Here is a 21,513-nt window from a genome sequence, read left to right on the forward strand (position 1 = left end):
AGACTGTGAGCCTCATGAGGGACAGGGACTGTGTCCAGCGTGAATAAATATATCTACACCAGAGTTTAGAATAGTGGTTGACATATAGGAAACATTTAAAAAATACTATTAAGAAAGAAGAAAAGTGTTTTGTTCAGTGTTTTGAACTCAGCAGGGGCTTAATTGCCACTAATTGATTTTGTCCCTGAATCACCTGGTTCCACCCAGGTGCAGCTGTTAGTTATCACCTTGAGGCTGATGGGAAAGTGCTTTCTTTCACTTTAAACTAGGTGAGTGGGCAGCGCCTCCCATTTCTTCTCTCTTGCTCACCATGCTGTAAGTTAGGCCCTCCAGCTTCCCTGGGGCCAGGCAATGGACAAAAGCAATCGACTTCAGCAAAGAACTGAGAGTGCTGATGAACTACCTCATTGTCTGTCTTCAAAGGCTGTGCCCATAACGGCCTTTGAAGTATCCCAGGGCTTGGGAATCTTACCCCCAACCTCCACCCTAGGTCACTGAGATCCATGACTAAGCTGCCCCATGACTGGTTTTGGGGGTGACCTGGAGAAGGCGGCATCTGCATCACCGGTAAGTGTGTGTGTGTGTGTGTGTGTGTGTGGTTGTCAGAGGGAGGGTGTTGTTTCCCAAGGGAAATAATAGGAACTGAGAGCCACTGAGGATCAGTAATGCCTTGCCTTTCTATGGTGCTTTTCATCAATCACAGTGCTTTTAATCTCATCACTCCTTGGTATTTATTGAACACTTACTGTGTGCAGAGCACTCTGGGAGAGTACCATAGAGTTACCATAATAATGCTAAGTGTAAGTACTTACTATGTGCTAAATACTGCACAAAGCACTGGGATAAATAAATAATAATCACATCAGAAATAGTTGCTGACCTATACAGGCTTCATCGTTTAATGGGGAAGGAGAACAAATATCGATTCCCCAGTTTACAGATGAGGGAACTGATGTATAGTGAAGTGATTTATCCAAAGTCATAAAGCAGGGAAGAGCTAGGATTAGAACCCAACTCTCCTAACTCCCAGGTATCTGGTCTTTCCACACTGTTTTGCTGTTCCTTCAGATCACTCACCTCATTTTATCTTCTGGACATAATAATAATGGTGGTATTTAAGCACTTACACTGTTCTAAGTGCTGGGGAGGTTACAAGGTGATCAGGTGTCATCCCACGGGGGGGCTCACAGTTTTAATCCCCATTTTATATATGAGGCACAGAGAAGTTGTGATCTGCCCAAAGTCACACAACTGACAGTTGGCGGAGCTGGGATTTGAACCTCTGACTCCAAAGCCTGGGCCCTTTCCACTGAGCCATGCTGCTTCTCCAACATCCCAGTGCAGTTGGGAGTGGCAAGTATAGTCATCATTATTTTCAGACAAAGGAACGAGAGACCCAGAGAGCTTTCTCTGAGATCACACAGCCAGTTCAGGGCAGGGCTGTACAAGAATCCTGGTCGATTGACTCCAGGCTGTTTCCACTAGGTTGCACCGCCAAGGCAAAGACAAGCCAAAGAGGATGATATTATGCCAGAAGGAAGACAAAGTATCTAAGCTAGTTAATGAGTAATTAAAAGAGTAGAAAGAGGGGTAGAAAATCAGAGGGCTAACTTCTGTATGCCCCAGTTATCTCATCTTTAAAATATGGACTGAGACTGTGAGCCCTATGTGGCTGTTGGACTGTGTCCAGCCTGGTTAACTTCTATCTACCCACACACCTGGCACATAGTAAGCACCTAACAAATGCCATCCAAAAAATAAAACAAGTAAGAAAATAGGAGCCTAATAAAAGACAAGACTGTACTATACCAGCGATAGAGTTTGTAATGGATCTCTAGGCCATCTGGCCTTTATTACTTCGTCCAGTTACGGTTAGGTCATCTGTGTCAGCAATTCTCAGAGAAAAATCATAATAAATCTGCACCCAAGGAGTTGGTTTCTATGGAAAGCAGCCTAATGGCTCTTCTGGGAATTAGTGGACCAACTAAGGCAGGGCTTTTCCTTGCTATTTGATTCTCTTACGGAAGGAGGTAGCAGCGAGGCAGAAAACTCTGGAAACAGTCCAGAGGCTTTGATGTCTGGCTTTTACAATGGTTGAAATCTTATCTGGCTTAGGAATCCTTCTCGGTTGCTCACAAGGACGGCTTCTGCCTTGACTGATCACGGCCTCTGGGAGTTTGTAATGAGACTGAGGTCCAGGGGGAGACTCCTGACTTGAGGCAGGTGGAGGCTAGTGGGCCGGAAGGTGGGAAGAGAGTGGTAAAGACAGAGAGGGAAAGGAAGACCGTTTAGAGAAGTGGCCTGCCTCTATAGAAGAGAAGCTGGAACAAGTGCTCGGGCCAGAATGTATTTTTGGTTAGATGTCCGGGGATGAGTGGGATTTCAACAATGGAGGAGAGTCTGGAGGGGAGGGCTGTGGATCATTGCTCTTGGGGACTATGGATTTGAAAACAAACATCAATCAATCAGCCAATAGTATTCACTGAACTCTTACTGTGTGCAGAGTGCTGTACTAAGCATTTGGGAAAGTACACTACAATGGACTTGGTAGACGTGATCCCTGACCACGGAAGAGTTTATAGTCTACAGGGGAACACAGACATTAAAATAAATTACGGAGAGGGAAAATAGTAGACTATAAGGATGTGCATATAAGTGCTGGGGGCTGCAGTAACTATTGAAGTGATTAGGAAGTACACAGCCAAGTGCATAGTCCACCCAGAGGGGTGGATGGGGAGGGGAAATGGGGGTTTAGTCAGGAAAGGTCTCTAAACAACAAGAGGATTTTTAAGTCTGGAAAAAAAAAGGTACAAGAAATGTTGGCTCGCAACAAGAACAAACTTTTAGATTTGGAGGAGAGAGAGAGGAGAAGGGAGAAATAGAAAATGGTACATTTGAATTTCAAGTCCTCTCATTACTGAATAGAAAAAGGCAGGAAAATATCCTGAGGGGAAAAATGGTCAGTCAGGATGGCATATGCTCATTCTATGGGCTTTGTAAACAATCCAAACCACGGTGTGCCTGAGGGTTCATGGTTTGTGGAATAGATGGGTTTAATGAAGCATGAGACAGAGATTAATAGTTCTGAGAAAATTACTTCAACAGTATTTGAAAGTCCCTGAAAAGAGCCCTGAATAAGGGCAATAATACCTGGTATTTATATTGCCTCTTTCCCAAGGCACTCAAAGAGCAGTGCACAGGTTAGCTCAGAAGCACTCATTTAGTCTACTCTGAAGCAAAACCAAAAGTTGGGTTTCCTTTGAATCCACTGACAGGACATAGCTCCTTGCAGGCCTCTGTGAGGCAAGTAAGTCAATCCTTTCACATGTTTGAGGACTTTTCACTGTCACCTCGCATTTCAGGTTCCTATATCCTATACTGCTTCTGCATCATCCTCCAAAGCCACTGGGAGCTGGATGGAAGGAAGCGGGCTTACATGTGTGACCTTGGGCAAGTCACTTCACTTCTCTGGGCCTCAGTTACCTCATCTGTAAGATGGGGATGAAGAGTGTGAACCCCATGTGGAACATGGACTGTGTCCAACCTGATTAACTTATGTCTATTCCGGTGCTTAGAACAATGCTTGGCACATAGTAAGCACTTAAGTACCATTATTATTATTATGTTTGGCCATAAGGAAAACCTTGGCAGTAAGGATGATGAAACAATGAAATAGACTGCCCAGGGAGACTGTGGATATTCCATTCCACATGTACATATCAGTAATTTATTTATATTCATGTCTGTCTCCCCCTCTAGATTGCAAGCTCTTTATTATGTTGTACTCTCCCAAGCACTTAGTACAGTACTCTGCACACAGTAAGTGCTTAATAGATATGATTGGCATTCCTGGAGACACTAGATCACTACACTTTGGGTTAGGTATTTTGCTACAGCTTAGAGAAGCAGCATAGCCAAGTCATTCATTCAATCATATTTATTGAGTGCCTACTGTGTGCAGAGCACTGTACTAAGCACTTGGGAAGTACAAATTGGTAACATATAGAGACGGTCCCCACCCAATAGAGGGCTCACAGTCTAGAAGGGGGAGACAGACAACAAAACAACACATATTAACAAAATAAAATAAATAGAATAGTAAATATGTACAAGTAAAATAGAGTAATAAATCTGTACAAACATATATACAGGTGCTGTGGGGAGGGAAAGGAGGTAGGGCGGGGGGAGGGGTAGGAGGGGGAGAGGAAGGAGGGGGAGAGGAAGGAGGGGGCTCAGTCTGGGAAGGCTTCCAGTAAATAAACTAATATAGACAGCAAAACAGAACACGTAGACAGGTGTCAGAACCATCAGAATAAATAGAATTATAGCTATATGCCCATCATTAATAAAATAGAGTAGTAAATATGTACAATGCAATCAGTGGCATTTATTGAGCACTTACTGTGTGCAGAGTACTGAACTAAGTGCTTGGGGAAAGTACAATAAAACAGAGTTTGATAGACATGATCCCAGCCCACAAAAAAATATATAGTTTTTAGGGGGAACAAAACATTTAGGTTGAAAGTAAGAAGTCTGGATGCCTTTCTTTGGGTTCTGGGTGAATGGGAAATAGAGCCACTGGTGAATAGTGGAAACAAAAGTGTACTAAACAGGAACTAACATGGATCCCCACCAATTAAGTCTGAATTTTTGTTTAAGAATTCTTAACCAAAACTGCTTCCTCCTTTTGGGTCCCTGTTTTGACCTTCTTGTAAAGCATAGCTTTCTCTGCTATTTAGCAGAAAAAATGAGACACACTGACAATTTGGGCAGAATCTTTGGCCAATTTAAGATTAAATCTGTAAATTTCATTTCTTCTGAATCTTGGGAGAACAGCCAAACCGCCTTAACCTCCTTGTGCTATGATCTTGTCAATTCTCACCAACTCTGCCAGATGGTGTAAGTCGTATGCTGAGAGCAAGCTTTCAGAGCTGGCAGTGGGAAAGCTATTCTTCTAGAGACAGACATCTTCTGTTGGAAAAAATCCACAGATCTCTCCCCAACCCCTAGGCTGCCTTTGACATTGTGCACCACTCTCCTTTTCCTGAAAACACTGTCTAACTTTGTTTTTTGGGTTTTTTTTTTTTTGGCTCTCTTCTGAGGCTCCTCTTAGCTCTGAGATCCATTCTTCTCCATCTCTTTCACTGGATTTTCTCTGTCTTCCACCCAGCTGCAGATGTCCCTCAAGAATCAGTATCGGTTCTGTCCCCTTTTCTTAATCTATACACACTCCCTTGCAGACCTCATCCACTCCCACGACTCAAACTATTACCATGTGCCAGGTACTGTTCTAAGCACTGGAGTAGGTATAAGCTAATCAGGTTGGACACAGTCTGTGTCCCACATGGGGCTGACAGTTTTAATCTCCATTTTACAGATGTGGTAACTGAAGCACAGTGAAGTGACTTGTGCAAAGTCACATAGCGGAGAAGTGGCAGACCTGGGAGTAGAACCCAGGCCCTTCTGACTCCCAGGACTCTGCTCTTTCCGCTAGGCCATACTGCTTCTCTTCCACCTACCTTTCCCGTCCTAGTTGACAATATCACCAGTTGTGTAGGGATGAATCTCTATCTCTCGATCCTGAAAGCTTGGCATTATCCCTGACTCCTCACTCTCTTTCAAGTCCCTTATTTAGTTTGTCACCAAATTCAGCTAATTCTTCCTTCACAACATTTCCACAAGCCACTCCTTCCTCCCCCTCCAAGCTACCTCCACACTGGTCCAGGCTCTTGTCATACCCCAACTTGACTGTTGCATCAGCCTCCTCACTGGTCTCCCTTCTCCAGTTTAAGCTTCACTCTGTACCTGGGCCATTTTTCTAAAAAGTCATTCAATCAGTCAATCATATTTTTGAGAACTTACTATGCGCAGAGCACTACACTAAGCACGAGAGCATTCAGTCAAATTTATGGAGCACTCAGTGTGCAAAGCATTGTACTAAGCCCTCGGAAGAGGACTAAATACAATATAACAGATCTGGTAGTCAAGTTCCCTGCCCACAAGGAGCTTACAGTCATTCTGAGCATATCTCCCCACTTCTCACGAACCTCTATTGACTGCCATTTCTCTGCAGCTTTAAGGCACTTGTATCCACTCTCTCCCTATTTCTTATGTACTCTTGTCTTCATTCTTGCTTGCATGGTTCATTCCACTCAAGCCAATGCACGTACCATGCCTCATTCTCATCTTCTGCCACCCATCTTTTCGCTCATGTGCTCCTTTCTGCTTGGAACTCTTTCTTTGTTCAAGTCCCTGGACCACTACTTTCCCCATCTTCCAAACCCCAAATCACATCTCTGGAGGCTTTCCCCTATTAACTTCTCATATTCTCTTATTTTCCCCATCCTCACTCTGCGACCCTTCCTTACCATCTAAGCACTCGGATACTCACATCTCACACTCATGAGCAGGTCTTTATACTTTATTACTTCCCCTTACCTGCATTTGATTTTAGTGTCTGTCTCCCCCACTAGACTGGAAGATCCTTGAAGAGAGGGATCAGGCCTACTAACTCTATTATACTCTTATTACAGTACTCATTAGGAGATGCTCATTAAATCCTATTAAGTGATCCATTCAAGGGGGTGAGTGGCAGGTCGGCCATTTATAGGGCAAGTAGGGATGAGCTTCTTTGCTAAGAACCCTGGCCTGCTAATTCCTGGGAGAGCTCATAGGTTTATATTGGTTCTGCAGGAGTCCTGTTATATGCTTGGGTCAGATATGGGGAAGCAGCATGGCTCAGTGCAAAGAGAATGGGCTTTGGAGTCAGAGTTCATGGGTTCAAATTCCGGCTCTGTCAATTGTCAGCTGTGAGACTTTGGGCAAGTCACTCAACTTCTCTGTGCCTTAGTTACCTCATCTGTAAAATGGGGATTAAGACTGTGAGCTGCTGCAGGACAACTTGATCTCCTTGTAACCTCCCCAGTGCTTAGAACAGTGCTTTGCACATAGTAAGTGCTTAACAAATACTATTATTATTATTATATGGCAGGGGCTGGAAGCAGTATTTGCTGCACAGAAACTCCTCACCATTGGCTTTAAAGCACTCAATCATCTTGTCCCCTCCTACCCCACCTCACTGCTATGCTACCACAACCCAGACCACACACTTCGCTCCTTACTTAGCTCAAACCAACAGATCCCACTTCTAAACCTTGGGCAAGTCACTTAACTTCTTTGGGCCTCAGGTCCTTCATCTATAAGAGGCTGTGATGAAGACTATGAGCCCCATGAGGGACAGGGACTGTGTCAAACCTGCTTTGCTTGTATCTGTCCCAGCATTTAGTACAGTGCCTGGCATATAGTAAGCACTTAACAAATACCATAATTATTATTAGGAGAGGGCAGTGGCCTGGAGCTGAGGAAAGGAGGCTATTGCTTAGTAAGTGCTTAACAAATACCACTATCATTATTATTGCTATTATTATTATTATGTTGCCTTGTTTCCTACCACCAGGGACTCAGATTTGTTGTTCATTATGAGCAGGGAATGTGTCTGCTAATTCTGTTGTATTCTCCCAAGTGCTTAGCACAATCTTCTGCACTTACTGAGTGCTCAAAAAATACTATTGAGTGATATAACAGCTCACAGAAAGTGCTTTGAAAAGTCCCATGGGACAAGTAAAAGCTCTCTTGTTTCTTTATCATAGCAAATGAAGAGTCAGCGCACTATGGCTAGACCCCAGTACCTGAGGGTCAGGAATCATGGACCCTGTTTAAATCTATTAGGCCTCTCTATGCTTTCACAGTTTTGCTCTTGGCTCACATATGGTGCTCAGATGGTCTCCTACCAAAAATGAATGATGAGTCTGCTTGGGAGCAAATTCTTTCTCTGAATATTCAGGGCAGGTTGATCAAATAGTGAAATCACTTCTAATCTGTGTTTTCTCTTGTGGGTGATCTTTTTCCATTACTATTATTTCCCACAGCTTAGTTAAACAAGCCTGGTTACCATGGCGATGGGCACTGTATAAGGCTAGCGTTTATTGTATGTATCTGCCCATGAGTTAATGGAAGTTTCCTTTCACCAATAGTGCCTGGTGAGCAAGTGACTAGGGCACTGTTTTGCCCAGACTGGGTGTTCAATAGATTTGTTTCAACGTGGGGATAACTGGCCATTTCTCTGGGGTTTCTGATCCAAAGTTATGTCAAGACAGTGTTGTGTAAATGCTTTGAAAATTTGGAAGTCATGGTTGCAATTTTACTGGTCCAAGATATTGAAAGAGGAAACATCTTGATCAACTGTGAATAAATTTCTCCTCCCAAACCTATTCTGATGAGGATGGACTGCCAGTGGGAATTAATATTAGTCCTTGGGCAATGTCTTCAAAAAGCCACCTGTTCCTAATGAAATTGTGGTTAAATGATCACTGAGTACATTGGTATTAGAATTTAGGGGAATGCAACTGGTGAATAGAACTAGTTTTACTTGCAAATGGGGCAGAGATCTTGTCTTATATTCTCTCAAGCCCCCTGCAGACTGAGACAGTCCTGTATTCACCTTGCATTCACCCCCTTAGTAGGTAGTAATAGATGCCATGGTTATTAGTATGTGATTTAAGGTTCCAATTTTGGCCATGCCCGCTGCATGTGTTGAAAGACAGTGGAGCAGAGGCCAATCTGAGTCTGGTCATTTTCAAGTCTTCACTGTGAGTGTGAATTGTTTCCTTGGCCTGAAATTATTGGCCCTGGGCAGGCTGGACCCGTTCTGAGGATGAGGGGAAGTGGAGCCAACTTTAATGATCAAGCAATGCATCAAGCAGTCCTGCCGACTCCACAGCTAGACTGTAAGCTCATTGGGGGCAGATAATGTGTCTGTTATATTCTATTATACTCTTCCAAGCACTTAGTAGAACGTTCTGCACACAGTAACTGCTCAATAAATGATTGACTCTCCTCACTTCAGCTCTGCCAGGCGGAGGCCCAGAGAAGTTTGAAATGGGGTTGAGGAAGCAAGGCCGTATTACGAAGCTGCTAAATGGGACTGTGGGAGTAATTATTATTATTATAACAAAGTCCCACACTCCCAATTAGCAGCCTTAAAATGTCTGTTATTATTGCACTAATATGTAATAGAATTATGGATTATAGTATATATTATAATGACAGTAAAAATAATAATGGTGGTATTTGTTAACCTCTTACTATGTACCAGGCACTGTACTAAGAACTGAGGTAGATTCAAGTTAACTAGGTTGGATATAGACCATGTCTCACATGGGGCTCACAGACTTAGAATGAGGGTTTTCCTGGGTTTATATTGGAAGTCGGGGGGGTGGAGGAGAGGAAACCACAACTGCTGGCTTCTGGGCTGCCAATACCATAAGTCCAGAATGCTATGTTGGGTCTCCAAACCTCCCTCTCCCCAGCTCTTCTGGGGCCCCGTTGTCTTTGGGTTGATCTGCCTGAGAGGAAATTTTCCATCTTTGACCCAATGAAACATTTGTGGAGTCTGCAGAATGTTCTGCTCCCGCCGCCCACAGTCATGTGGGTTCCTGCTGAGTGATGGGAGAACTGCATTCTGGTCCTGCCCAGGAAGGAGATTACTCCTACTTCTGATGGCAGACGCCTGGATTGGACCATGGCGTTCAGAAAGTGGAGTGACCAGCAGTGGTTTCCTGCTGACAAAAAAAAAAAAGGAAGGAAAAATGCGAAATTTTTTTTTTAAAGGAAAATTTTTGTATGGATAAGCATTTTGGGTTCTGATCTTTCTTAAATCACCGTGTTGAAAATCAGGCTGGGGACGGTGGGGAAAATATATGGTTTATATGCAGCCATTATAATCTTGGATTCTGTGCTGCTTCTGGAGCCATGGACCCTGCCTCTTGATTTTGAGCTTGAAGGTCAGCTCAAAACTGGGGCTGGAGGAGGTCGAGAGAAAGGAAAGATGTAGCAACTTACTCTGTGGCTCCCATCCCTCACGAAGAGGAGGAGGTGAGGGGGAGGGGAGTTAGGGGAGTGACTATTTCTCCCTCCAGCAGCATCCAGTCTCTTGCTCACAAATTTGCTCCCATGCCCTTGTCCCCTGCCCCAGGGCAGCAGTGGCTTGTTGGAAGGGAGTCCTGGACCCTATAAAATGGGCCCCTGGGAGAGAGAGGGAGGCATGTGGAGCAAGGGGCTAAGCATGTGAAACCCGTAACTGAGCATGTGGTTGTTGAGATCCAGAATGCAACAGGATTAGCATCTGTCTCCTAAGAGTAATCGTGGTATTTAAGTGCTTATTGTATGCCAAGCACTGTCCTAAGTGCTGGGAGAGATGCCAGATAATCAGATGGGACACAGTTCCCTGTCTCACACAGACTAAAGGCAGGGGAGAACGAGTATTTAATCCCCATTTTGCAAGTGAGGAAGCTGAGGCATAGAGAATTTAAGCAACTTGTCCAAGGTCACACAGCAGGAAAGTGGTGGAGCTGGGATTAGAACCCAGGTCGTCCAACTCTCAGCCCTGTCCTCTATCCATTAGATGACACTGGCTTCTCTGTTTCTGGCTGCTTCTCTCCTGTTTGAATTGATGATGAGTGCATTCTGGGTTGACTGTAATAGACCAGTGCCTTCTGACCTGAACACTGAGTGCAAGCAGTCAATCAATGGTATTTATTGAGCACTTACTGTGTGCTGCAGAGCACTGTACTGAAAACTTGGGAAAGTACAATACAACAGAGTTGGTAGGCATGATCCCTGTCCACAAGGAGCTTATAGTCTAGAGGGGGGAATGGATATTAAATTACAGGTAAGGGAAATGGGACTGGAAATGACCGATTGGGTCTAGACAGGAAGCATATTATCTTGCCCTCGTGAAGGCCCAAATCACCCGTGTTTTCTGGGAAATCCCAGCCCATTCCTTCCCTGAATGTTTCCTGCAGCAAGAAGTTAAACAGATCATTCCTCTGTAAGCCCCAGGGTTTGGATTAAGCATTCCTTTGCTGCCACTTTAATTTTTCCTCATCTGCTTTGAAAAAGGAAATGCCGCCTTTAGCCAAGCACAGTGCATCCAGGAGATGATCCAGGCTTCCATCACAGTGGTTCAGAGAACGTGGTGGGGGAAACAGGTCTGCCTGCTTGCAGCCTGGAACAGGGCAAGAACTCCCCTGGGCCTGCCCACTGGCAGCCTGGAGCAGGACAAGAATGCCCTCTGGGGCCTAGATGCTTCCTTTCACACTTGAGGTAAATGCAGGATGGATATCTCTATAATGAAATTCTCAGGATGCTGATGGTTTGCACGATCATTCAGGTGGGAGAAACTCCTGCTGTCCTTGCCCAGAGGAGGGCACAAGGGCTCTTCATACCATCTTAAGATGAAAGATGCCCAGGCTGGGGGCTCGCCAAAGGCATTATGGGACTTGGTAGGGTTTTCAAGCGCCAAATCCAATTGTGCCAGGAAATAAATTGCTCTCCGTTTCCTGAGTGGCATTCCCCGCGTTTGTCAGTTGATCCTCGGTATTCAAATAGCAGGCTTGGGCTCAGCACAGCAGGTTACAAAAAGCAAAGGCCCTGCTAAACTGCTTGGGATCCTAGATTCCTCCTTAGCTTGGGTGGAAAGAATCCTTGCAGTTTCCTAAGAGTAGGGGGGGATGACTCCTGTTTCCTCATCACTTTGCACACATTAAGTAAATATATGTGCCCTTTCTTTTGGAGCTCCTCAGTTAATATTATGCATTCCTGTTTCCTGACTGCTGCCTCCCTCCCTCCCTCTTCCCTGGCAGCCCCCGACATCTCCCAGACAAGCCACATTGTTCCAAAGGGCAGAAGCCTTTGATTCCATATGCTTATCGTTCTAAGACATTGTTTTAAATATTTGGGGCTACTAAGCAATAAATACTGCATTGTTTGTTTTGCCTTTTTTTTTGAATGTTTTCTAAGATGGTTCTTGGATTCTGTATTATCCTGGCTCTGTTTTTTTTTTTTCCCTCATGTGGCCCCCCTCTCCCTGCCCTAGTCCTTTAATTGCTCTACCAGGTGCTCTGTCTCTGTTACTGACCAGGGCCACCTCCCCTTTTCCTAATATTCCTGTCTTTCCCACAGGGCATTCCTTAATCCAGCAAACTCCCCACAGCTTTACAAAATTGAAGTTCTTCTGTTTACACTAACTCTTCCACTAAACGCTCATGGCAGTTATCTTACTTAGTTTCCCATTTCCTGCTCTTATTCTTGGTTAGAAGCCAGGCATCACACATTTAGACGAAATCCTGCCTCTCCCCACATAAGGGAAAGGCCGTTTCCAGGTCCGTTCACGGAAAGCACATGTGATATGAGGACGGTCCTCTGTGTGGCAGATAGCCCACAGGCTTCCCTTCTACTCCCAGACGGATGGCTGAGCTCCAGGCCTTCGGCTCTAACCATCATTAAGAGCAGAGGAGAGAGGCAAGCTCTCATTATTAGTATTATTTATTATAATCAGCGGTTGCTCATTCAAAACCAGACTGGGGTCAGTTCAAACTGAAAATGGTAAGAAAAGCTATGCTGAGAAGCAGCATGGCCTAGTGGAAAGAGCGTGGGCTTGGGAGTCAGGGGACCTGAGTTCTAATCTTGGCTCCGCTACTTGTCCGCTGTATGACCTTGGCCAAGTCACTTCTTTGTGCCTTGGTTACCTCATCTATAAAATGGGGATTGACTGTGAGCCCCATTTGGGACATAGACTGTGTCCAACCAGATTAGCTTCCATAGAGAAGCAGAGTGGCTCAGTGGAAAGAGCACGGGCTTTGGAGTCAGATGTCATGGGTTCAAATCCCAGCTCCACCAATTGTCAACTGTGTGACTTTGGGCAAGTCACTTAACTTCTCTGGGCCTCAGTTACCTCATCTGTAAAATGGGGATTAAGACTGTGAGCCCCCTGAGGGACAACCTGATCACCTTGTAACCTCCCCTGTGCTTAGAACAGTGCTTTGCACCTAGTAAGCGCTTAATAAATGCCATCATTATTATTATCTACCTCAGTGCTTAGTACAGTGCCTGGCACATAGCACTTAACAAATACCATTAAGCAAAATTCCCTAGCGCTGGCTCATACAGTGTGTTCCATGAGAAATAGTTTGGTGTCAAGTAGAAATAATAAATGTGATATCTGTTAAGCGCTTATTATGTCCTAAGCATGGGGGTTGAAAGAACACAAGTCAGCAGAGTTCCTGTCTCATATGAGGCTCACGTTCTAAGGGCGAGGGGAAAACAGGCATCCATCCATCAATCAATCAGTGATGATGATGATGGTATTTAAGTGCTTACTATGTGCCAGACACTGTTCTAAGTGCTGGGACAGATACAAGCTAATCAGATTGGACACAATCCCTGTCCCACACGGGCCTTACAGAATTAATCTCCATTTTACAGATAACTGAGGCAGAGAGAAGTGAAGTAACTTGCCCAGGGTCACACAGCAGGCACTGGTGGAGCTGGGATTAGAACCCATGTCCCTCTGCCCTCCAGGCCTGTGCTGTACTGACAAGGCTACACTGCTTCTCCCAATATTGAGGTCTTACTGTGTGCAGAGCATTGTAGCAAATGCTTGGGAGAGTACAATACAACAGAGGTACAATACAACAGAGTGGGTAGAGAGGATCCCTGCCCACATAGTTAGTGGTTCTTAGTCGCTCTACTTGATGCCAATTCTTTTTAGTGATTTCTTTCAACAGCTGCAACGCTGTTCCTGTCATCAAGGCCACTACCATGCTAGAGGTCTCTGTCCTGCAGGGCTCTGGCTCCCCCGCCCCCCCCGGCCTTGAACCTTCCCAGGGCTCAAACCACGGAAGTCCACCTGGGTTCCCTGGCTTTGCAGCCCCGGAAATCTCTGGGACGATGGTAGCAGCAGCAGCAAGATCTCCTTTGAGGATGATGGTTTTTAGCCATTTATTCATTCAATCATATTTATTGAGTGCTTACTGTGTGCAGAGCACTGTACTAAGCACTTGGGAAGTACAAGCTGGCAACATATAAAGACGGTTCCTACCCAACAACGGGCTCACAGTCTATAAGAGGGGAGACAGACAACAAAACAAAACATGTGGACGGGTGTCAAATCATCGGAATAAATAGAAATAAAGCTAGATGCACATCATTAACAAAATAAATAGAATAGTACATATGTACAAGCAAAATAGAGTAATAAATCTGAACAAACATATGTACAGGTGCTGTGGGGAGAGGAAGGAGGTAGGGCCGGGGGGATGGGGAAGAGGAGAGGAAAAAGGGGGCTCAGTATGGGAAGGCCTCCTGGAGGAGGTGAGCTCTCAGTAGGGCTTTGAAGGGAGGAAGAGAGCTAGCTTGGCGGATGTGTGGAGGGAGGGCAGGCCAGGGGGAGGACGTGGGCTGGCGCTTACTATGTGCTAAGCACTATTTGAAGGGATAGGAAAAAGTTGGTCAGGTGGTGCTGGAACTGTTAAAAAAATCAGTTATCAATCAATGGTAGATATATTGGGCTTAAAGTATACGCATCACTGTACTAAGCACTTGGGAGAGTACAATACAATAGAGTGGATAGAAAATCAGTGGCATTTTTTGAATGTGTACTGTGTGCAGAGCACTGCACTAAGCGTTTGGGTGAGTACACTACAGTAGAGAAGCAGTGTGGCTTAGTGGAAAGAGCCCGGACTTGGGAGTCAGAGGTCATGGGTTCTAATCCCTACTCTGCCACTTGTCTGCTGTGTCACCTTGGGCAAGTCACTTAACTTCTCTGTGCCTGTTACCTCATTTGTAAAATGGGGATGAAGACTGTGAGCCCCACGTGGGACAACCTGAGTATCTTGTATCTACCCCAGTGCTTAGAACAGTGCTTGGCACATAGTAAGCACTTAACAAATACCAACATTATTATTATTATTATTAGATATGATCCCTGCCCTCAGGGAATTTACAACCTAGAAGAGGAGGATAGAATCGAAGGGAAAGCATGGAAAGACAGGGAGGCATGTTGAAGGCTGAGATGGGAGAACAGGAAAGCCAGAGAACCAGGAGGGAGAGGGTGGGGCAGAGAGTCTAAATATATCAGGATTGGGAGCAGGAGACAGCTAGTTTCATGAACCTCAATAGGGAAAAGGTCATGTGGGTATCTTCTGTGGTTCCCTGTCAGGCAGGAGGAGGCCAATAAATCTGGAAGTAACGTAGACCATTCCCAGGAGTAGTCGGTGCAGAGTTGGTGGACGATAAGAAGAGAGGAGATGAGTGAAGACAGACCCCGGTTTGCCTTACTGCTCCTGTACTCCCTGGCCCTGGCCAGGATTGTTAATTCGGAGTCTCTTGGTGAAAGAAAAAGGGCTGACCCGGCAAAGGCAGACCCTGGAAATACATCCATCAGATAGAAAGGAGAGCTGCTCATTAAGGAAATATGTTTCAGATTCATAAGAAGCAGCATAGGTCTGGGAGTTAGGAGTACCTTGGTTCTAGTCCTGGATCCACCAGTTGTCTTCTGTGTGACCTAGGGCAAGTCACTTAAATGTGCCTCGGTTACCTCATGTAAAATGGAGAATAAGACTGTGTCCACCCTGTCTGGCTTCTATCTTCTCTGGGGCTTCGAACAGTGCCGGGCACATAATAAGCACTTAACAAATTCCATTAAAAAAGAAAAATCAGAGTTATAGCCAGGCTGGCTTCAGGCTTGTGGCAGCAACAGTTCTTAGTGCCGAAACCAAGCCTTGGTAAGCAAAATTAGGAAGGGATAGTCACTCTTTCAGGCCCCTGGACTATCATAGGCTGCCTCGTGCATCAGTGAGGGTGGCTCAGCACAAATCCTCGCCACCACCAAATGGACTCCTGCTAACAGGATTGGCCTCTTCACTCCTCAAAACTAAAGTCTTCTATTTAATCTTGGCTCCTCTCTCTCATTCAACCCACATACTCAAAACATCACTAAATCCTGTCAGTTCTACCTTTACAACATTGCTAAAATCCTCCCCTTCCTCTCCATCCAAACTGCTACCACATTACTGTAAGTACTTATCCTATCTGGCCTGGATTATTCTATCAGCCTCCTTGTTGAACTCCCTGCCTTCTGTCTTTCCCCACCCTAGTCTATACTCCATTCTGCTGTTTGGATCATTTTTCCTTCAAAAACGTTCAGGCCATGTTTCCCCACTCCTCAAGAAATTCCCGTGATTGCTCATCCGTCTCCACATCAAACAGAAACTCCTCATCATTGGTTTTAAAGCACTTAATTACCTTGCTCCCCTCCTACCTCACCTTGCTACTCTCCTACTACAACCCAACCTGCATACTTCACTCCTCTAATGCTACCCTTCTCACTATACCTTGATTTCATCTATCTTGCTGCCCACCTCTCGCCCACATCCTACCTCTGGGCTGAGACACCCTCCTTCCTCATATCAGACAGGTAATTGCTCTCCCCCTCTTCAAAGCCTTATTGAAGACACCATATCTTCCAAGAAGCCTTCCCTGACTAAGCCCTCCTTTCCTCTCCCACTCCCTTGTGTGTCACCCTGACTTGCTCTCTTGTCATTCTCTCTACCATCCCCACAACACATAAGTATGTATTTCTAATTTATTAATGTCTGTCTCTCCCTCTAGACTATGAGCTCATTGTAGGCAGGGAATGTGTTATACTCTCAAGTGCTTAGTACAGTGCTTTGCACACAGTAAGAATTCAATAAATATGATTGAATAAAGTTTACAGATCTTCCAAGGACAGTCTCTCAAGTGCTAAATTAATCAGTGGTATTTATTGAGCACTTGCTGTGTGCAGAGCTGCATGAAGCACCTGGGAGAATATAATAGAGTAGGCATGTTGCCTGCCCAAATGACAGGAGGAGCTTTTGGCAGCAACCTTGATATCTGGAGAGTCCAAATTAGGAATGCACTGCACACCCAGATAGGGAAAGGAACCAGAAAAAAAATGGGAAGTTTGGGAGCGAGGGCTTTTGGGCCACTTTCACACAAATGGGTGAAAACTCATGGGTGGTTGTATCCACTTCTAAAACAAAGGCTGCTCTCTTTTTTTCTCTAGTCCAAACATACACACACACTTTTCTATTGTACCAGGAAACGCCTTGCACTGGGAAGAAACTGGCTGATTCATTGTCAAGAGTGAATTCAACTCTGAATAACACTTCAGGGTTGTATTCATCTGGAGTTTGAAAATGAATTTTTCATTTGTATATAACCCAAAGAATATTTTGCCAACTTGGATTCTTGAGGCAAATCTAATCAGGTTGAACATGGTCCATGTCCTACCTGGTGCTCACAATATTAATAGCCATTTTATAGATGAGGTAACCATAGAAGTTAAGTGACTTTCCCAAGGTCCCACAGCAGACAAGTGGCAGAGCTGGGACTAGCATTTCCTGAATTGGACTAATGTCCCCCTGCACCTTCCCTCTAGCCTGGGGTCCCACTTAATCAGCTCTCTCCCCCTACTTATCCACTCTCTTCTCTCACTGGACCCCAATTTGCCCCATTAGAGAAGCAGCGTGGCTAAGTGGAAAGAGCCCAGGCTTTGGAGTCAGAGGTCATGGGTTCAAATCCCGACTCCGCCAACGGTCAGCTGTGTGACTTTGGGCAAGTCACTTAACTTCTCTGTGCCTCAGTTACTTCATCTGTAAAATGGGGATTAAGACTGTGAGCCCCCCGTGGGACAACCTGATCACCTTGTAACCTCCCCAGCACTTAGAACAGTGTTTTGCACATAGTAAGTGCTTAATAAATGCCATTATTATTATTATTATTATTAGGAGCAAGCAGCGTGGCCAAGCGCAAAGAGCTTGGGCCTAGGAGTTAGACGTCGTGGGTTTTAATCCAGGCACCACCATCTGTCTGCTGTGTGAGTTTGGGCAAGGCACTTCTTCTCTGTACTTGTTACCTCATCTGTAAAATGGGGATCAAGACTGAAAGCCCCATATGGGACAGGGACTGTGTCCAACCTGACTGCCTTGCATCTACCCCAGCACTTAGAACAGTGCTTGGCACGTAGTAAGTGCTTAACAAGTACCATAATTATTATTATTATTACAAGAGGGGCTTGAGAATGACCCTACCTTGCTCTGGCCCTGCATCTGCCTTGCCCCGCTCACTGGATGCCTGCTTCTCTGGCATTCTCTGAAGTAACAGTTGCCACTTTCTTTGCTGCCAAAGCATCTTTTGGCTTAGTCCTCCTCTGAAGCAGCCAGTGTGCCAGCAACCAGCCACGCTTCAGAAAGAACCTGCTGCTCTGCCAAACAATGGGCATACAATACAGTGCCTGGCACATAGTAAGCATTTAACAAATAACATAAAAAAAAAAAACCCAAAACCACTCCAGGAATTGGCCTTGTTTCTAATCTCCCTCAGAAAGTGGAAGCTATGGAAGAGCAAACACATTCCCTAACCTCTAAGATAGGCCACAGCCATAGGTAAGGGTGGAGGTGTAATACTGGGGAGGATGCTTTTTATTGATCAATATAAATTTCAATTCTTCCTCTAGACTGTGAGCTTCTTGTGGACAGGGAACATGTCTACCAACTCTACTATTTGTTTTTCTCGTGAGCACCTGGTACGGGGTCAGCACCTAGTAAGTGCTCAATAAATAATATTTATTTATTGATTGATTCCAACCTAGCAGGCCACATGCTAACTGATCTGGACTACTCGGGAGAATATTTGTACCCTTGAGAATGTGTGTTCCCGTCTGTAAAATGAGAATGCTTGTCTTTCCTACTGTTTGGAACTTTGAGCAGCAAAAGCCATATGGCAGATTTGAAAAAGAGTTGAGCTATCCAAGATAGTGTTTTGCAATATCCCTAGCTATCAGTCCCCATGATGGGTTCTGGCCATTCAAATGGTCTAGTCAACAGCTCTGTCAAATGATGGCTGTTTTTGGGAAAAGGTCTAATGAGAAATCTGCAGAGATTCAATCAATCATTTATTGAGTGCTTACTGTGTGCAGAGCACTGTGCTAAGATCTTGGAAGACTACAATATGACGGAGTTGGTAGACAAGTTCCCTGTTCACAATGAGCTTGCAGTCTAGAAGGAGAGACAGACATTTATATAAATCAATAAATTATGGATTTGTACATAAATGCTGTGGGGTTAAGAAAGGGATGAATAAAGGGAGCAAATCAGGGCGATGCAGGAAAGTGGGAAAAGAAGGAGTGAGGGCTTAGTGAAGGCCTCTTGGAGGAGATGTCTTCAATAAGGTTTTGAAGGTGGGAAGATGAGGGTCTGGGAAGGTGTGATGGTAAGGGAAGGCTGAGAGGCTGTGGCAGGAAAGGTGAGCTGGTCTCGGGGATCTTGTGGGAGGAGAGGCAGGAGGTTCAGTGGGGGAGTCTACTACGGGGGTCCTTGCTATCCTTCCCCAGTCTCACTATCACTCTCCTCTGGCATCTTTTTATGGTATTAAGCACTACACATCAAACACTCTTCTAAGCACTAGGTAGATAGACTGTACCGGGCTGGATATAGTCCCCGACCCACATGGGGCTCACAGGTTTGCCAAGTAGGAGGGAGAAGAGGTATTGAATCCCCATTTTTGTGGTTGAGGAAACTGAGACAGAGAGAAATTAAGGTCACGCAGCAAGCAGGTGGCAGAGCTGGGCTTAAAACCCAGGTCCTCTGGCTCCTAGGCCATGCTGTTTTCCACTGGCACTTGCCAATGCTAGCTGTCTCCCTGGGCCTAAATGACAGGGTGCTGATTGGTCTGAGGCTCTTGCACACACTCAGGAGTTTCTGGGACCGAACCAACATCTTTCCTGCATTAAAAATCACCGTAGGTTATATCGTAGATAAGGAGGTTGGTCTCCCTGTAGGGAACAATGTCATTATGGAGCCGATACTCCAGCCAAGGTGGAACCATATGGATACATGACCACCAGAGGGTAGCATCAGTCCAACTCCTCTGGGCGAGAGTCAAGCCTTTTCCATGGCCTCGATGGGATTTTTTAATTTCATGACGGCGGAGAAGAAGGAAATCTGATTTTTCATGCACGGAAATCGACAGATGGAACAGAGAGGAGATGCTAATGGCAATGGGGGAGTATTGTATTTTAAACATTTTTGTGTGTGTGCCTAAATCAGAGCTTGGAAAAAAACCTAATGGAATAAGATGTTAAATATTTTAAATGGAGGTTCGGTTACAATTTAAGCAAGGTAATGCAAGGCTGTGGCCTCTTTTAAACACACTGCTAAGTATTGTACTGCTTTCTGTGAGGAGAACGATTTACGCCACAATACCAGCCAGGCATAATGCTTTTTATCTAGATTTGTTTCCTACGTTTCGTTGCTTGTGCCGGATAGAACTTGTAATAATAATTGTGATATTTGTTAAGTGCTTAATACGTGCCAATCGCTGCACTAAGTTCTGGGGTAGGTACAAGATAATTAGGTTGGAAATAGTCCCTACCCCACAGGGGGCTCACAGTCTAAATAGGAGATGTATTGAAACCCCATTTTACAGATGAGAAAACTGAGGCACAGAGAAGTTAAGTGACTTACCTGAGGTCACACAGCAGACAAGCTGCATAATTGGAATTAGAACCCAGGTCTCTGACTCACTGGCTCATGCTCTTTCCACTAGGCCATACTGCTTCAAGCTCATATTTTATTAATTTTCTGAAAAAGCAGGAGGCTGAACAGTAAGGTGCTAGCAGAGTGTGTCATCCCCACCACCCCCGACCAAAACAGATTTATTTGCTGCTTAAATATTGTTTTACCTTACATTCACTTCTGTGGTGTCTTTACCCTGAGAGGCTATATGATATGTGATTATAGGTGCCCATTCATAGTTTTTGATTATGTGTTGTTGGTTTCCATACTGTTTTCACCTAACTTTCTTAGGAGAATTCAGATTTGGGGCCAAGAAGCCACTTGGCTCCAGCCCAGAGATGTCTACTGAATTGAGGATGATTGGTAAATTGTACATGCATTAATCTGGAGCCCTAGATAGGCCCAGTAGTCAAAAATTCATTCATTCAATTGTATTTGAACGCTTGTTGTGTGCAGAGCACTGTACTAAGAGCTTGGGAGAGTACAATACAACAATAAACAGACACATTCCCTGCCCCCAATGAGCTTATGCTCTGGGCAGTCGGTAGTATTTACTGAGTCCTTACTTCGTGCAGAGCATTGTACTAATCACTTAGGAGAGTACAGTACAGTAAATAGGCACATTCCCTCGAGGACCTTACAGTCTAATGGGGGAGATGACATTAAAACAAATTAGAGATAATGGGAAGCTACAGAGTGTCCAGAGAGGAGTGGGTACCTAAAGGTTTGGGTGATGTAGAGGAACTGAAGAGATGTTAGGGGAGGAGATAGGGTCAGGGCAGGGAAAACCTGGAGGTGATGTGATTTCAGAAGTATTTTGAACATAGGTATGAAGGAGGGGCAGTTCTAGAAAGATGGGTGAGACTGAGCAAGAGGTCTGTTTTTTATTCATTCAGTTGTATTGAGCGCCTACTGTGTGCAGAGCCCTGTACCAAGTGCTTTTCTGAAGAAATATGCTCAGCAATGGAAGGGAGATAAGCGATTCTGTTCCTACCCCATCATCTTGTCAATCAATCAGTGGTATTTATTGAGCACTGATTGGGTGCAGAGAACTGTA

At 44.8% G+C, this 21,513-nt stretch overlaps 1 long non-coding RNA gene across 1 annotated transcript in view; it reads left to right on the forward strand.

Annotated features, from left to right (window-relative positions):
* The first annotated feature begins 379 nt into the window (after positions 1 to 379).
* LOC119936533 overlaps positions 380 to 21,513 on the forward strand; it is a 47,549-nt gene continuing 26,415 nt past the window's right edge. The window contains exon 1 of the long non-coding RNA XR_005453798.1: positions 380 to 567. This is a non-coding gene — a long non-coding RNA (uncharacterized LOC119936533). The remainder of the gene's footprint in view (positions 568 to 21,513) is intronic.

This window comes from Tachyglossus aculeatus, chromosome 14 (assembly GCF_015852505.1).
Source record: "Tachyglossus aculeatus isolate mTacAcu1 chromosome 14, mTacAcu1.pri, whole genome shotgun sequence".
Classification (NCBI taxonomy): domain Eukaryota; kingdom Metazoa; phylum Chordata; class Mammalia; order Monotremata; family Tachyglossidae; genus Tachyglossus; species Tachyglossus aculeatus.